Source organism: Thermobia domestica, chromosome 9 (assembly GCF_964235325.1).
Source record: "Thermobia domestica chromosome 9, izTheDome1.hap1.1, whole genome shotgun sequence".
Classification (NCBI taxonomy): Eukaryota; Metazoa; Arthropoda; class Insecta; order Zygentoma; family Lepismatidae; genus Thermobia; species Thermobia domestica.
The window spans coordinates 236,533,318-236,540,381 of record NC_137462.1 but is presented as its reverse complement, the minus strand read 5'-3'; positions in this window follow the sequence as shown (position 1 = coordinate 236,540,381).

Genomic DNA, 7,064 nt, shown 5'->3' with positions numbered 1-7,064 from the left:
TTCTCATCAGGTTTGTGCCAAAAACTCAAAATCACAAATATTGGACATTCGAGGGTTCACATCTTCAACGACATTATGTCTAACACTTAACAATATTTTGTAATACTGTGTTGTTGTTTGCGAAAACAACGATATTATCAGTGAAACGATAAGTCAGATTTTTCCTCTTTACATTAATATATCGCTTTGTTCTCCCACTTGACAGATCGAAACACATATACGTATCTAAAAATTGGGGGGGATATCATCTGTTGCCCGTGTTCCATCTTTCCAGTTTTTGAATAGTCAAAACTTTTGGTCATTTTTCTGGCTTGCTTCTAGATATTACCGCATTTACTACGTTGAAATAGTTTAACTATCAAAAACATATTGCTGAAACCTACTACAGCATTGCATAAGCGCTTCCCATGTTAACTTGACTACGCACATATAGTAAGTAGTTCATACCTCGACGCGACGGCTCCAGAAATGTTATCATATTTCCATTTACGAAGCACCAACAGGGCTGTTCATGCAGAGTTCGACCGCATGATGTCACTACTGTCCATTAATAACAAAGGAAAGAGAATTTGCAATTGCTTCAATATCTGCAATTTCGTACTCATATTTACATATCGGGGGGCGCGGGAGCTCAGTGGTAGAGCGTTCACCTCCGGCGCTTCGGGTCCCTGGTTCGATCCCATCTCGCGCCGTGTGGGCTTTTTGGTGAACAAACACCGAGTTCGTGGGTTTTCTTGAGGTTCTTCCGTTTCCTCTCACTTTCTTCATTCCACCATTTCATTCATCTCTCATCATCACCGTCTCCTTTACCCTAACCGGCATAAGCGTAGGACGTAAAACTTAAAGATTTGTTTTCGTATTTACATATTTTCTACATGGGAGGTTGAAAAGAAACTATTAACAAAATTAAATCCCTTTAGAAACACATTTCATTCAGAACTTTCCTGTTATAATTAAAATTAACTTAGAAATGAATGTATTTTAAACTGAGAGATTTGTATTTGAACATATTTGAACTTTGCATTCGTTGGAGGATGGTATAGTTTGAAAAGGTGGTTCCCAACCAGTGTATCGCGACACACAACTGTGTCAGCAGTCCTAATAGTAGAGATGAGGAAAGGGGGCAAGATTTGTGCCTGTCTCGTCTCGAAAATATGCTGTAAAAGTGATGTCTCGACTCGAAAAATGTACATTTTGCTATTAGAAGAGCTGTGTCTCGACTCGAATTTTGTCAGGAAAATCCTGTCTCGACTCATCTCGTGCGCATCCCTACCTAATAGTATGTGTCGCGAAATTTTAGAATCTAAAAATCATGGACCATTTAATATTAATTAGACATGTTGGTCCCTCCGTCCCCCACAAGGGACATAAAATATGACGACATTATTATTTCTTTACAACTTTAAAATCAGACTGGCAACATTCAAAACTGTTTACAGTGGATGATGATAGATATATCATCCCTTGTAAACAGCTTTCAATGTTGCCAGCCTGATTTAAAGTTGTAAAGAAATAATAATGTCGTCATATTTTATGTCTCCTGTGGGGGACGCCGGGACCGACATGGTTAGTTCAAATCAATTTTGAGACAGAGTGTACCAGTCAACGCCTCCAGCGACAAGAACAATATTCATTACTACATAGTCTTGATGCACTACTGTATAGAAAATTACAGTTTTACACCACTATAAGTTGTATTATTATTATTAAAATTGAAACAACTGTCTCGTTATGTCTTGGAATTTCAGTAAAGAGTATCGCCAGTCAAAAGAAGATGGGAAAATTACTTCAGAGAATCAACAGTCACTACAGACATTAGGTGTGAGTAGTTTCTAATGCAAGCCGCCACATGGATCGTTTACTCCTGGATCTGTCTTCGTGAGTCCTCAGGGCTCGTTGCTGGTATAAAATAATATGTTTTTTCTGCAGTGAGTATAACAAAAATTAAAAGTCACTGCAGTAGACTTTCTGGCTCCAATTTCTTAAATTGTTACGCTGAATACGAACTGAATTCGGAAAACTGTCCGAAGAAAAATCTTTTCGAAAAGTAAACTATCTCTTGTGGGTTATTTTCGTCAGAAATGACTTGTCCCGTGTAGTAAGAAGTAACATTTATGTATGAAATATTAACAAAATCGCCAGACTCCTTTCTGAAAATATCGCCTGAAAAACTCACCTTCTAAGAATAAAGTGCTCCTTGTGGATTTTTTTTTAGGGTAAATGAGTTAAGCCATGTTATCAGGTTATTGATAAAATATTTTAATGAATATGAATATGAAATTTTGTTCATATTTCATAAAATCGCTTGAGCTGTTTTTGAGAAAATAGTCCGTTAAGAAGTCAACCATCCTTTCTGGATCTTCCCCAGAGAAATGAATTATACTACAACATAGGATTGCTCCCAACTATGCATAACATTTTGATGCAAGAAATGTAAACAAAATTGTTAGAGCCTTTTGCGACAATATCACAGGTTTTCCTTTCCGCCCTTCAGTAAATTACACTTACTCTTGAGGGTAGAAAGAAAATCCAAAACAAACTCTTCCTAATCTTATGAAAACCTTAACTTAAAATTTGGTGCTGTTACGTTGAATGGTATGCTCTGTAGACGAGTGTACATACGCTAAGACGAACGGACAGACAGACATTCAAAAATTACTTTCTCCCTATGTAGGGTCATGAAACGTGTAAGTCACTTCAAATCTAGAATTCAATTTTTTTCACGATTACCAGATTTACTTCCTTCTGTCCTATCCTCTCTCGAAAGTAAAAATGAATAGTTTGATAATAATTATTCAATTTATTTTTAGAAAAATTTGCTCATCTATTCCTTGAATTTGACTCAATTATTACGAATATTATTGCTTAAGGAAAAGTGAAAATGTGAGGAAACAGGGTGCTGTAGTATATTGACGACTTACACGCCCATAAAATGTACGCATATGCTATAATTAATATCTTTAAGAATAAAAATAAGAATTCTATTATACTATTCTTTTAAAGTTAATATCTTGTGCATAAAAATTTGTCTATCGCTTTTTTTATTACTTTCTCTAGATATAGTCATCTATTTAACAAACACAATCGAAACCATAATCTAGACCAATTTAATCTACTAGCTAGAGTTATTTGGTGATATTCTACTAAAAAGATAGATAATTTTATTACGATAACTACTTACAGATGAAAATAAAATAAATTGTAAACAATGTCAAGTATAACACTGACATAAATTGTAGGATAAATGTAGGTTCCGCTCCAGTGAACAACTCGACGGTTTAGTGTCAAAGGAACGTATCTACATAAAGTTAGTTTTTCAGAATCACGAAAAGAAATTATTCTTTCGTATTTGATTTTAGTTTTTGACAATCCAAAATGCTTTTTATTTGATCAACATTTTTTTACAAGGAAGTTTGACATATAATCATTTCACAGAAAGAAATATTCAAGCTCTGATGATGTTAGAAATGTTCGTATCTCATAAAAACAATTTTTGTACATACGTTCCTTTGACACTAAGCCTTCGAACTGTGCAATCGAATTACGTTTAATATCAAGGATGAAGCAGAAAAGTTGTTAACCACGAAAAGATGTAGCCACTCATATTCGTGCCCTATTATTTTTAGCCCTAATTTCCAACTTAATTTTATAGATCCATTTCATACTTTTATATATATATATATATATATATATATATATATATATATATATATATATATATATATATATATATATATATATATATATATATATATATAATTTATTGCGTTGCAATTTTTAGTTGTGTATATTAGTTTTGCTAACTTGCTGTTAAAAGAAATACAGAGATTTGTAAAACAAATTGCCCATTTCGTCATTTAGAAAGATTCTGCTGTGTCTAGTACTTAAAAAAATTAAAAAAGAGGAGAAAAAAACGAGACATTCTTCTTGTTCTATAAACTATTCCTGAAACACGATTCTTGTGTAAGATACCGGTAGCACATAAGTTGTCTTCAATGTTTAAATATTGTTTCAAAAGAGTTGTACAGTCAACAACAAAAGTATTGTATCCCGACTGCTATAACTTATTAGCTGAGGTTCAGTACTTTCTCTGGTATCATGAACACCTGTACAGATGCAAACCAATTTACACCTAACATTTCAACCTGAAGATTATAGTAGGTAAGCCTGTAGAATATTGAAATAAATTTTTGCTGTGTAGCCGATGCATGGGCAATGTCTTCAATTTAAGTTTAGTTCCAGTTATTTAGAGCATGGTGTCCAATGAGTGCCATATATCAATGACATTTTAATTCATTTTGTGTATGATATATGATTTCACTACATACTGCATGTGAAAACAAAGAAAACACTGATCATATATGAGTTAGAAAATGGTTGAGCTTAACTGAAAATATCAATTCTCGAACAATTGATGGAAATAAGTTTGTAAATCTTTGTCTCCATACATGGATCTATTTCATTCATAGACATACTGTATTTCCTTCTCCACATGAGAAAATATTGCTTACCACACTGAGTACGGAACGAAATTGAAATTGAAGCATGTTATACATTTCAGACCTGCGTGGAGTCGAACCAGGACCGCTTGAAAAGGAATCCAATGCCTTAACCGCTTACATGCACTGATCACTTATTTGATATTGCACAAAAACTGTTAGCTACGTGAAAAACCTTTCATGTAAAAGACCAGCTCAGATACTAAGGCCTGTATGAGAGACGACAATTGAGTGAGTTATCATTTCCTTCTCAACTCAGAAACAGATTAAATAGACCTTCCTCAATGAGTGAAATGTCTTCAAATGTTCCTCAAGTTGAAGTTGAGGTCCCGCAGCCAAGCAAGAAGGAAATATGGCAGAAGTTATTTGCATTTCTTTAAATCGTATAAAGAAGTGTACGAATATTAGTTTGGTTTCGATATATTTCCAAATAATACATAGCAAACATATGTCTTGCGTAACTAGTAGCTTAGTAAGTCAACTTAACAGGAAGGGCTTGTAGCGCAGTAGTACCGAAACTACGAAATGGCAGACCCGGATTCGAATCCCGTTGTGTCAATTAATTTTTTATGAAATTTTATTGTTTAGGTAATGGTTGCTGTAATTCTATTATTGCTTTATTATTATTATTATTATTATTATTATTATTATTATTATTATTATTATTATTATTATTATTATTATTATTATTATTATTATTATTATTATTATTATTATTAAATTTGACTTGCATGAAAACTACGTTTATACATTGGAAGAGCTGTAACTTCCAATTATTCACTGCAAAATCAACTGTGTCTGACTAAAGCACTTTACACTAAAGTTAAAACAGTGATGGGATTAGAAGGGGATGGAAGGAACGCACTCCCTACTAAAGGAAAATATAACTCTTAGAATATAATAATTTTTTTGTCATTAAAACAACGAATATTGCAATAGACAATGTTAACAATATACAAAATACAGATTAGTTGTTATAATTTACACGTTTCTTCAAATTCATTAATACTATAAATAGAATTATTTACAAGAAATGCTTTACAATGGTTTTCGAAATCGACATACACATCCGTCGAATAAGTACAGGTAATACATTATACAGTTTCATTCCGGTGTATTTATAGTTTCTTTGGGTTGTATTTAACCTAACGTATGGGATATTTAAATCACCTTTATATCTTATATTACATGAGTGAACATTATTGCGATAACCAATACTATCCTGATTTTCTCTAACGTGCGTAAGGCATCTCTAAATGTACAAAGAAGAAACTGTCATGATCTGCATTTTCTTACAGAATGGTCTACATGATACAGTGTCTGTCAAACATTTTATTGCTTTTATAGCTTTCTTCTGTAATTTGAAGACAATTTGAGCAGCAAATGAATTACCCCACAATAATACACCGCATTGTAAACAACAATTTAAAAAAAAAGCTTAATATACTGTAAGAAACAAGGTTTCAGTAACTGTTGTTCTTGGTTTCTGAATTTAAAACAATATTCTAGATAGTCTTTTACATAGATCTTCAGTATGAACATTCCAGTTTAGCTTTGGATTTAGATACATTTCCAGAAGTTTTACAAAATGTCATGCATCTACATCAATCACATGATTACCAAGAAAAAATGAATGGCTTCTGTCTTAGATTCATTGAGAAACTTGTTATAATTTAACCACGTTGATGACATTTCCAACAGTTCGTTGTTTTTAATTCTAACTCCCATTAAAGTCTTGTCTGTACTTAGAAGTATTATGTCGTCAGCATATAAGACAGATTGAATGGTAGAAGCTTGGGAAGTAATTTACATACATAAGACAGAGTAAAGGTCCTAACACACTTCCCTGTGGCACCCCTGATGTTGCCACAGGGAACTTTCATTTGCAATACGGAAGCTTGCGTCCATTACTAAGATTAGTCATTACTAGAGATTTCATTAATGACAACTCAATTCCTCTAACACCATGATAATATAATTTTGCAACCAATAAATCGTGTGACACTGTATTGAAAACTTTACTCAGATCTAGCAATGTTGCATACATATATAAATTACTATCAAAATTGTGTAACATTTGTGTTACTATATTTTGTACAGTCTTAGTCATGGAAATCCAGGTCTGAATGGCAAATTGCGACAGTTTACTCGTTAAAAGATAGTTTGATAATTGATTTTTAATACATTGCTCAAAAACTTTGGATATAATTGACACTAAGAATATAGAAGAATAGTTATTAGGCTTACTTTTATCGTCTTTTTTATGTGTGGTTACTAGCAGTCAGAATAATTTAAGGCAGTCAGGGGAGATTCTCTCTGGAAGCATCGAGTTAAATAGGTAAACTAAAGGTTCAACTATAACATCAATTAATTATTTAAACAAGTTGTTAGAAAATTCATAGAAATCCTCACTATTTGGAGGTTTCAGTTTACTAACGATTAATAGAAATGTTCTGGTAAGTTATTTATTGCAGTGCATGAAAGACTTGACTCAATGTTACTTACATTTCGCTGTGCCAATACACTTCTTAAGTCAAAATCTTTCATCTTTCCTAGAGTTTTCAC